The sequence below is a fragment of the Phascolarctos cinereus genome, unplaced genomic scaffold (genome assembly GCF_003287225.1).
Source record: "Phascolarctos cinereus isolate Bilbo 61053 unplaced genomic scaffold, phaCin_HiC Scaffold_4;HRSCAF=312, whole genome shotgun sequence".
NCBI lineage: Eukaryota > Metazoa > Chordata > Mammalia > Diprotodontia > Phascolarctidae > Phascolarctos > Phascolarctos cinereus.
The window spans coordinates 317,816,081-317,828,136 of NW_027555847.1; the positions used below are offsets into that span (position 1 = coordinate 317,816,081).

At 41.4% G+C, this 12,056-nt stretch overlaps 1 protein-coding gene across 1 annotated transcript in view; it reads left to right on the forward strand.

Moving 5' to 3' along the window:
- Positions 1 to 4,247: 4,247 nt before the first annotated feature.
- Positions 4,248 to 12,056, forward strand: part of SV2C (synaptic vesicle glycoprotein 2C) — a 272,446-nt gene continuing 264,637 nt past the window's right edge. Inside the window, exon 1 of the mRNA XM_020998499.2 lies at positions 4,248 to 4,505. The gene's annotated coding sequence lies outside the window, so the exon portion shown is untranslated. The remainder of the gene's footprint in view (positions 4,506 to 12,056) is intronic.

Below are 12,056 nucleotides of genomic sequence, written 5' to 3' on the forward strand. Positions count from 1 at the left end.
AGCTTCATGTTCTTCCTCCCTGTACTCTGGGCTATAAGTGATTCATTAAAACATGTTTGACCATTTGAAAGCATTTCTAAGTGTGACTTAGTCTGTAAGGTCCTTTGCCTTTGTATTTTTGGGGGCTGATTCCTCTATTAAAAGCCCCAAGTTTTGAAACCCTGTTTTTAAGTATGTGAATCCTCATAGCACAGTGGAAAGAGTTTGGGAGTCAGTGGACCTGGGTTCAAATCCCATGTCTTATATGTACTTCAGATATGACCACGGGCAAATCACTTAACCTCTCTAGGCTTCAATTTCCTCATCTGTAAAATGGGGGCATTAGACTAGATCTCTAAGCCCCCTTCTAGATCTCTGGTTCTATGATCCAAGTAACTTCTGCAACCATATGCTGATTCTTGACTTGTTTTAACAATAATTGCATACTTAACAAGATGGAGAAACCAAGAGCAAATTATTTTTGAATCTAATTCTCACCAACCTAGAGTTGCTTAGTGGAAATGATGGGACCCTTGGAGGGAAATAACTATTCCCTCTCTGAGTTTGAGATAGAGAAGAGGAAAGCTGGCCACAGATTGACATTTACTTAAGATTTGAGAAGAACACATTTCAAATGGTTCAGAAGAAGAATAGATAGGATTGTATGGAATAAAATTCTGTAGATAAAGTAAATCCAATAGGGGATGGAAAACTCTCAGGAATAAAATTCTAATGACATAAAGGGGGGGGGAACTAATCAAGAAGAAAAATGGGAAATGCCCAGAGCCCAATGGGAATGCACAGAGAACTCATCCACCAACTTAGATTTAGAGACACAAATACAGAAGATGGCAGGAAGGCAGGCAACAGACAATATTTTAGGAGTGCTAAAGCTTTCAATGTGCTAACGTGGTAAGAAATGCTAAACACAATCAAAAGGAAAAAAGTTTAAGCTATATTGGGGAAAAAGAAAGATCAAAGAAGGGATAGACCTCTGATCCAGGTGGTTAGGACGATGTGAAATAAAGAGAGAAGCCTGCTTCTGTCTGCTCTGCCAAAGAGAATGATCTTTGGATTGGAAAGGAGAGTGGAGAGGTAGGGAGAAAGAACAAAAATATTGCCAGTTGGGAGTTGATATCTGAGATAAGTAAGGAGATAGAAAGAGAATATCTAGCTATCCTTGATGAATTAGCCATTCAGTCCAGTTTTACTAGATTATCAGGTAGTGAAATTGAAAGTGATTGCTGAGTCACTACCAGTGACATTTTAAAGAGAGTAAAGTATGGATGAGATACTGAAAGGCTAGAGAAGGGTAAATGTTATTTTCAAAGGATAAAAGAGAACAGAGTCTTCACACATTATAAGCCAATGAAACTGACTTTGATTCTTGGGCAAATTGTTGACCAGATTATCACAGAAAGGGTTAGTGTATATGTAGAAGGAAATGATCACAAAGAGCCTGCATGACTTCATTATGAACTGATCATTCCTGAAGAATCTCATTTTCTCTTTTTGACAGGACTACTAAAGTAGTAGATCAGAGAAATGCTGCTGATCTAGTTTACCTAGATTTTAGCAAAGTAAATGATAAAATGGCTCATACAATTCTTGAGGACAAGATGAAGACTTGTAGTCTAGTTGATGGTACAATAAGATGGATTCAGAAAATGTGAAGGAATGGATTGAATGGGATGATTCAAAGAGTAATCTTTAAGAATTCAGTCATTTCAGACTTGTCTCCAAGCAAGTGTACAGGAGATTGCTATTTAACCTTTTACTGTTTACCATTCTAATGAATGATTTGGATAAATAAGTAGCTGGTGTCCTTGTCAAATTTGCAGGTGTCATAAAACTAGGAGGGATACTTCCCACCCTGGATGAAAATACAAGATAATGGAGACTTGGTTAAACAACAATTTGCCTGAAAAAGATTTGGAGGTTATAGGGGATTCAAGCTCAATATGAGTTAGCAGTGTGATGAAAGATGAAAGTCATAGTTTCCAGGAATAGGGAGATCATTGACACTGGATTCTGCCTTGGTCAGACCACAACGGAAGAATTATGTTCAGTTCGAAGAACCACAAAAAGAAGACACACACACACACACACACACACACACACACACACAGAGCAAGAGTGTGCAGAATAGGATTACAGGATATTGAAGGACTTCAGGATCAGTTAAGGAACTGGGGGCACTTAGACTAGTGACTCAATGGAACAAGATATCTGTGTTAAAGTATTTTAAGGGTGTCACCTTCTAGAGAATTAGTTATGTTCTGTTTGGTTTCCAGTGGTCAATATTGGGAGACATAGGTTGAAGTTGAAAAGAGGTAGATTTGGGCTTGGAATCAGAAAAAATTCCCAAAAATGTGAACAATTGAAAAGTGGGATGTGCTGCCTCTGGAAATAAAGGATTCCTTCTCACTTCAGGTCTTTAAGCTGGGTTGGGTGATGCATCTGTGTGTATATTTTAGATGGATTCTTGGTCAGTTCCAGATTGAACTACTTGAACTGTAAGGTCCCTTTCAATTCTGAAATTATGTGATTGTGATCTGTAAAGTGTGTGAGAAGAGCATATAAGTGCTAGTTATAGTTATTCCATTCACTTTATTCTGTCCATTACACAAGTCGCAGTTGCTGTCATAGTTTGTGCTATCTACAGCTGAAAAGCCAGGTTAGGAGAGCTTACGTTGCTGGACTGCAGAGCAGAACAACATGGGGCATTTGAATTCAGCTGTCCAGTTATCCCTTGCATGGTATATAGATAGCATGTATGTAAAGTGCATAATATACGTCTGCCCAATTCAGCCTGTGTCTGGCCAGTTGTACTGGATGGACTAGAAACTGGATTTATGCTGCCGGTTGGCAATGTTGTGGACTGATGTTTTCCTGTTACCACGATGGGGTATATGAAATAGTATAGACTTAGGGGTCCCGAGTATACAGCAAGGTTCGAGCAATAACTCATTAACAGCGAAGGGAGCAGGTATGGGAGGAAACCCAGGTCAGTGAGGGCTGCCCGTTTCCTGCTCTTTCTCTCCACTAGAGGCTCAGTCTGGGCACTTGGGTGTGGCCAAGGACATCCAGGAGAGCTGAAGAGAGCGTCCTGAATCGCCCCGCGGCTGCCAATGAACACCTGCTGCTTTTGTGTCATCCAAGCTAAGAAATCTGACTTAAGGACTAAGAGCAAGCTTGAGGGGGTGAAGCAGCATGTCACTGTTGGGGAGGTGGGCGGCGGGAGTGGCGAGTGGAGGAGAATGTCCTTTGCGGATTTTATATTCCCTAGATGCTACACAAAAGTGGCCTCTTTCAACCCGGCACTACAATCTCTAGTCTTTCTATCCCTATCTGAACCATATATTTAGAACATCCCTCCCACGAGACCTTAAAATCAGTTTTTAAGTGTTTCAGGTTTGTATTTGCATCCCTCTTTTCCTCATCAGGGCTCATCCTATATATAATACACCATATACAATACGCAAAGTTGTCAGGTAGCGTAGCTTTTAGAGCTGGAAAGGACTTTGGACATCAATTCCAATCCTCTCATTTTACAGGGAAACTGTTAGGAAACTGAGGCCCGGAGGGGTTGAGCGACCTGCCTGGGTACACAGGTATCAACTAGCAGAGCCAGAAATTGAACTCAAGTGCTCTGACACGGAATCTAGGTCTTCTCCCACCACACCAGAACCTTGTCTCTAGGGAAGATGCTTAAGCCCCTCCCCACCCCCACGCCCCAACCCCTCACCAAAGTGTGCTAGTGTGCTAAGTTCCCTCTGCCGGAAAAAAAAAAAGTTCACAAAGCAAGTCCCAGACGCAGAGCTTAACCACCTCCAACAGTGGGTCCTGGGACATGATTTATCATCTTCTGGGTTCTGGGCAGCCCTGAGGACCCAAGAGCTAGCTAGCTCCGCTGGATGCTGCTGCTGGGGGATGTTGTACATAGATAAGCAACCCATAGTGAATAATTAATAACTGTTCAAAACCCAGGGTCCTATACTCCCAGATGCGGTCCCTGCACAGTTCAGTTACTTGCCTCTAAGTAAATGCCAGTTCCTAGCCCTCGTTTTTAAAACAACTCATCTTTGTGAGCTGCCACCCTGCATCTTAGCTTCCCGGGGTTGCCCCTTCAGTGACCCTCCCTCCCTCTCCTCGCTTCTGATCGTGCGCTGCTCTCCACCCCCACGGCCCACCTCCGCGCTCCATGACTCCCTCCTTCTCTCTCGTATTCGCTCTTCAAGCTTCTCTACCACTGCAGCAGAGGGAGGAGGAGGACTGCATAGTGAAAGCCCACAGCCACTTTCCCGCCCCTCCTCTCTCCTGTGACACACTCACGGGCTCCTTAGGGAGGATTCACCACTGCACAAGCTGAGAGCGCGAGCAGCCGCAGGAGAGGCAAAGGGAGAGAGAGAGAGCGAGAGAGGGAGCCCTGGGGAGGGAGCGGGACCAGGCGACCAGAGCAGCAGCCTCGACAACATCTGCTGCGCCTCGATCAGAGGGTGGGAGTTCCCTCAGCTTCGGAGCGGGTAAGTGAGAGAAGGGAGCTCGGGCCACAGTGGAATTGCTGCTACGAATTCATTTTGCCCTCTTCTCCCTTACTGGGAATTCCCAGGTTGCAGTTTGGGCAACTTTTGCAGGTTTACCAGGGGCCAGGCTTTGGAGATGTTCAACTTTTCCCCGCACGCACACATGCATACACCAGCAGCTGGGGCTGCTGCTCCCGAGAATTAAATAATCGGGATCCCGGGCTTAGATTGGAAAAGGGGTAGAGACAGGTGAGGGACTGGGGCAACCGCTAAAAGTATAGCGAGTGCCTACATTTACTGGGAATGAGGGGAAGGTTCTTCTGGGATACCCCTGGGGCTCAGGTTGGGGAAAAGGGGAATAATAGTTCCGTGGACACTATTTTAGGTGGGGTGTCACTTTAGCCTCCTTTTGCCCAAGAATCTACCTGTCTTCTTATTGTCACGGGTAATGGAAAGAGGATGAGAGGAAATACAACCTCGAACCCCTCTGAACTTGCCCCTTCAGCCTCTGGGTCAACTTTTTGTGGGTAACCAGCTGCTGCGGACGTGGGTGGGTGAGTGTAGTAGGCGTAGCAGTGGCAGGACCCATCTAGCTCGGACTGTACAACTCATCTTTGTAAAGAAAACCTTGAGAGTAAGAGGGAAGGATAAAAGCCATCTTTGTGCTATGCCGGTACTTACTCGCAAATACCTGTGGTGCACAGCAAATATCTCTAGTAAGGTGTTTGCACCTCACCCGCCCTTTCTCCTTGCTGGTTTCCCAGTAGCCCTCCCTCCGCCCTTGCTTCCCTTGCCCCTCTTCCCCTCTTTGGAAATGGAAAAGGCTCTTCTCAGGCGCGTGCTTGGTTGTTGGCTTGAGGTTGACCCACCCTGGCTGGACCACTGGGACTGCGGTAGCGGGTAGTGAAAGTTAGGCGGCAAAGTGGAGGCGGAGCGGAGACCATACTGCAGAACCAGGAACGCTGCGCTAGCGAGGCTGCAGCGATTCCGACAGACTTCTGCAGGAGTTCACTAAGCCTGTAGTGGCCACCCCTTTCCATTCCCCACTCCCCTCCTCCAGTGGGGCAGAACAGGTTGGGGGAGGGCTGAGTCATGCGGAGCAGGGCTGCTTCTTTGACAGCTAGGCAGGAGGATTGAGTGAGAGCGTGTATGTGGTGTGTGTATGTGATGTGTGTGTTTGTATTTGTGTGTGTGTGTGTGTGTGTGTGTGTGTGTGTGTGTGTGTTGTGTGTGTGTGTGTACATACGGGCGCTCGCGATGCAGGCTGGCGAGGACTGGTGGAGAGTGGAAGAAACAGTGTCAGCCTGGGTAAGAGAGCGAATGAGTGTGTGCGTCAAAGAATTTCCAGTGATTGATACTCGCTGGTGCTCCCGGCCACGGGCGCCAGGAGAATGATGACTCTGTAGATCTAGGAGCCGTCGGGATGATTGTGGAAGCAGCAGGGCGAGGAAAGCCAGGGAGAGAGATTGGGGGCTGCTGGCTGGGATTGTCCCTGCTCTGCATTGCGCTGCAGTGCGGGAGAGTCACAGCAACTTCCAACTGGGAAGGCAGTGGACGGTGTTCTCCGGCAGTGGTAGAAGGAAATTGGGGGGAGTTTTAAAAAGAAAATAAGCATATCCATGTTCTCTCTCTTTCCTTTGCCCTCAACATTTCATTTTTTGGCAACATTATATGAATATAATGTTTTAGAAAGCACGATCTGATTAATGAACTTAATTAAAAAGTTACTTTAGTGTAATCTTATCTGCAGAATAATTTTTAAATTTCTTTAAGTAAGATGTTTCTTTTTTTTTTCAATGAAACCTTCAGTGTCCTATTCCATCCCCTCCCCTGGCCAAGTTTATATGACAAAGATCCGAGACCAGATGCAATGAGGTTTATGAGAGGTGCTGTCTAGAGGAAAAGTATCCTTTTATTATTCTTAGTAAAACTAAGTGCTTTCACAGCCCTCATTCCCCCAATATAATCTCTCCTCATGGTTCCTTTATATTTCATTTTGATATTGAACGTTTTATGCTACATTTTCTCCCTTTAAAAAACTTATTGAATATTGCATAGCCACAAAGAAGCATATTCCATGTGTATTTGTACATTTTTATATCTCCTTCAAAAGGTTGCTTTTCTATTAAAGCTCGTCGATTGATATTTTCCCCTATTGTCTTATTGACTGAACAAAAGACTGCAGGGTGAATGGGGGGGGCAAGTGGGCATCAGAAATGAGTGTCCACTCCAGAGACAAAGGTTCTAGTCCTCCTGCCTCTTATGGACTGTCTGACCTTGGACTAGTTATTTGCCTCTCCATATTTTGGTTTCTCCATCTCTGAAATATGAGAAACCTCCTCCTCTCCTCTCACTTACCTTTCATCGATGTTATGGGGATATAAAGAATACTACCTCTCTAAGAGCTTAGATATAAAAGTTCTATAAAGCATATGTTATTAAATGATGTCCCTTCAAAACAAAAGGAAATAATTTTATTTCTTGAAGCCATTCCAAAGGTTTTCCCCTAATACTGTTAGTTTAATGAAATTTGGTTGCCAGTAAATGCAGACAACAGCTAATCCAAAAATCAAATGCCCAGAAAACAAGCAAACAACACAACCAAAACCAGACCTAAATCGTTTCTGATTTCTCAACGTCATGGATTGAAACAGTCAAATTTAGTTTTCATGACACGCTTAAAATGATAGTTGCCTCTCCATGGTCAGAGGAGCTTTCAGCTTTTCTGGCAAAATCCTACTAATTATGATTAGCATAATCATTTGACTTAAGTGTTCTAAGGTTGTCAGGGGACTCATATGAAGGAAGAGAGGACAGTATCCCAGCCCTCATAGAGGTTATAGTAAATGATGTCATGATACTTTGTGTATCATTGCACCATAAAAGGCCCTGCATATCATTGTTACAGAAAAAAAAATACCCTAATTTCTATAAATTAAACTCTAGCTCCTATTTTTATATAAATCTTCTGGTGAGAAATTTCATTAGTGATCACATCAGATTTGGGAAGAAGTTAAAGTCTTCTTAATGAGCTTAATTGTTGTTATTCCTTTACTTACATTGTGTCTTTTGAACAGTGAAAATGGTCTCTTCATCTATGCAGCTGTGGCAGGGAAACACCTACCATTTTTGAAGGCTATTCTGGAATACAGACTATTTTAACCATACAACCAATAATTTGGCGGAATTGCTGAGGTTTCCCTATGACCACATGTATCACAGCATGTATACCAGTGCTTATTTAAGCAAAAACTCATCAATTAGATTAGATCTGTTTGTAAACCTAGGAGGGAGAAACCACAGCTGTTACTGCTTTGGTACATCACAGATGATGTTTTTCTTTGAAAGCTGTTTGGACCAAGGCAAAAATAAAAACGTTGTAGTGTACTAGATTTGGAGCTTGTTTCTTTAATTTAGGCAACTGTGAGTTACAAAAAAAAGGGTGATCCTTTTTATTTTTAATGATTCTTGCTAGTAATGTATCTTAGATATCAGACTAAAAGAATGGAAATTTCAGGGTTTGGAGTTATTCACTGGAAACCCTTTTTTGGGGGTAGATGTTTTTGTATTGTGATATATTTTCCTTTTTGAAAGAATAGAACAATGAAATAGAGTAATATATAGTGTCAGATATTTAAACGGATTATGCACTTTCTATATTTCCAAGTAGAAAAGGAAAAATGGCCTGGATTAGCTTTTTAGGATGATAATAATGGTGATGAACTTGAATTTTTATACAAAACTATAAAATACTTTTTTTGATTGAAATAAGTGATTTTGTATTGTGCAGTTTTTCTATGGATTTTTTTAGTTGTAGAAATTAAGCTTGTATCTATAACTTTTAATTTGGTAAATCAAACAGTGCTACAACATGCACATTATTTATCAGTGAATTTTTTTTAAAAAATCTTGATTTTATAACTATCAAAGGAAAAATCAATAATATCAAGATTTTATATCTTTTTTTCTGACCATCTAGTTAGTACACCATGTCTCAATCTTTTCCTATAGAGAAAAAAAAACACAGTGTAAACACTATTTTTAAAAAAAGGATAATTAAATTAAGATAGTCATCCTAAAAAATTAAAATAGATTACTAAGAGCTAAGACTAGGAAGAGAGGCCTTTTATTCCATAAGACCAAAGGCTGATTGAATTTAGAATTTTATAAAATGAACAGTTGCCCCAGGCCCCCACAGATTTGAGGGCCCTTGAAATCTCCATTTTGCATTACACAAATTCAACTGTAATAATGACTCATCATCATTGGAGGCAGTCCCTTGTGTCTGCATTGCCCATGGGTCCCACCTGTTCTTAATCTGCCAGAATAATTATGTTCATAAAGAAGAAAGCAGACAGACATGTCAAAATTAAGAAGGGCTTCATCTTTATTGTAATTTGCATCCATTTTCAAGCCCTATGTATTCTGGATCCTGTGCCGACCAGTTTGGAGCCTCCAAATCGAAGGGCGTATGAATCGGTTTTGCAGAAGATCCATGACTGGCCGGAAATTTCTGCACACTATTGCAGCTAGCCCAGAAGATGCATGTGGAATTGTGTTGTATCTCCAACCTCAAGAAACATATGTTCAAAATAATTACCTTTAGAATACAATAATATGAAAAAACCAGTTTGTATATTTATTCATACCTATTGAAAGCAAAGAGGCATTTAGTTTCATTTCTAAAGCAGTGTGAATGCTTTTTATACCTATAGCTGTCTATGAGATGGCAGAGAAAGAAGTGAATTCCAGGATGGGGGACAGCCTTGTAAAGGCATAGGGATGGGGAAGGAGAATTGTCAGTGAGGAACTGAAAGATACCATTTTGACTGGGTTGTAGAGTGCAGGGAGGGAAATAATGAATGCATAATATGGCTGGAAAGACAGGCCAGTGCTTTTCTTTACCAAATCTGAAAATGTTCTGACTTCATATCAGTTATCAAATTTTGCTATTTCTAATTCCACAGGATCTTTCTCATTCAGTCTTCTCTTTAATCACAGTCTTTAATTTAGCCCTTCATCAGCTCTCACCTAGACTATTGTGATGCTCTCCTAATTGGTGTCGATCCCCCAAGTCTCTCTCTTCTCCAGTCTATCCATTCTTCACAGAGCTGCCAAAGGGATTTTCCTCAAGTGCAGACTTGACTACATTACTCCTCTACTCAATAAACTCCATTGGCTTAGTATTACCTCTAGAAAAAAACATAAATTCCTCTGTTTGGCTTTTAAAGCCCTTCACAACCTGATCTTGACCTATCTTTCCAACCTCATTATATATTATTCCCCTTTCTGCGCACTATGGCCCAGCCAAAATGGCCTTCTCTCAATTCCTCACACACTGCATTCTTCCATCTCCAGGCTTTTGCAAAGTTATCCCTCATCCCTGAAATGCACTTCTTCCTCACTGCAGCTAGATGCAGATAGGTAACTTGGTGGATAGAGCCCTCGGCCTGGAAGATCTGGGTTCAAAAATGGCCTTAGACGCCTACTCATTGTATGACCCTGGTCAAGTCACTTAACTTCTGTCTGTCTCAGTTTCATCAACTGTGAAATGGAGTTAATACTCAATTGTATAAATAATTGTATAGTACTCAGTTGCATAAATAAATAAGACTCAAATGTAATAATAGTGCCCATCTCACAGAGCTGTGAGGATCAAATGAGAACAAACTTAATAAATGCTTATTCCCTCCCCTTCCCCCGCCACCTAATAGAACCCCCACTTCCTTTGTCTCAGTAAAAGCACCTGCTTCAGGAAGACTTTCCTGATCTTCCACCTTGTAATGCTCTCAGCCCCTAGCTGCCTTGTACTTATTCCGTATATACTTATATGTGCATGTGTTGTGTCCTTCATTCCTCAAGAATAGGGATTGTTTCATGTTTTGTAATTGTATCCCTAGCATCTGGTGTAGTCACTGACACTTTGATTGGACCAGTTATATAAACCTACCTTGTAGATCACCTATTCAATCCATTCGTTGCCCCTAAACAAACCTATCTCACTAGTAGTAGGGGGGAGAATGTGTTGGGATAAAGCCCAATGAAGTAATTAAAATTAAAATTAAACACCAGACACAAAAACCTATGATGTTATAAACATATTGAATAACAAGAAACCAGCTGATAGACCTTTCAGAAGACTCTTGCTAATTACCAATGGTAATTATAACATATTATAAATGGTGTATTTTGGTATATATATATGGCGTACATATAAATGGTATATATTATGGTATATCATACCATAGTATAAAAATCCATTTCTGGTTGAAAACCAAAAGCAATCCGTGGATCCTATATACTGAAAATACAATGAATGACTGAACAATGTGAAATGTAAATTAAGCTGCTTTGGTCAAAGTATTTAGATTAGATTTTTGAAATCTTTAAACAATGAAGTGTTTAAGGGTCTGAGCATAGTAAAAACAATTTATACATTTAATTGACTACTGAATTGTGAAGATGAGCCATGAAACTTGAAATGGCTGGGGTATATGAAACTTTCAGAATTCATTCCATAAGCACAGACTTTCCATGAATAAAACCAAGGAAAACAACTAGACATTGGTAGTTGACATTCTCCCAAGTGGTGGGATATTGATTTGATTTATTTCAAAGGATAATAAGAAGCTTTTGGCTTTCTTTAATGAATACTCAAATGGCCAGTGGTACCAAGTCTTTAGGTACAGAGAGACTGAAATATGCCCAGGAGCTGTATCATATCCCCTACCCAAAGTCTGGAATTATCATCCACCATTTCTCTGAAGGTGTATATGCAAATTGTGTCAAAGGCTCCATGACATTGGATCAGAGATCCAGAGCCAGAAGAGGCCTTAGAGTTCATCTAGTCTAATAGTTTCTAAATCTTATAATCACACAGCCCAACAGTAAAATGTTTTGAGCATGTACTCTAACTGTATATCAGTCAGTCATTTTTCAGTCATGTCTGACTCTTCATGACCTCATTTGGAATTTTCTTGGCAAAGACACTGGAGTGGTTTGCCATTTCCTTCTCCAGTTCATTTTACAGGAACTGAGGCAAACAGTTAAGTGACTTGCCTAGGGTCACACAGTTAGTAAGTGTCTGAGGCTGGATTTGAATTCAGGTCTTCCCGACTCTAGGCCTGGTGCTCTATCCACGGCAACCACCTTGATGCCCAACTGTATATACATTTATTTCTAAACTACATGCAATTCCAACTCTACTGAAAGGGATAGGATTAGAGACTGGTACTGTGATTTTTTGGTACAGGGAATTCTGGAGTGAGAAAACTCCCTCTAATGATGCAGACTGGTACCTCCTCTGCAATTTGGAGAGCTGCCTAGAGTACAGAGAAGTTAAATGGCTTGTCCAAGGTCACCCATCCAGTATGCGTAAGAGGCAAGACTTGAATCCAGGTTTTCCAGGCTTCAAGGCCAGCTCTTTTTCCTTCCTATACTAATATATCACATAAATTATAAAGCACACATGAAAATAGAACATAAGTTCTACATAGCTAGGTGGGGTTGATAGAGTACTGGACCTGGGGTCATTGAGATTTGAGATACCTA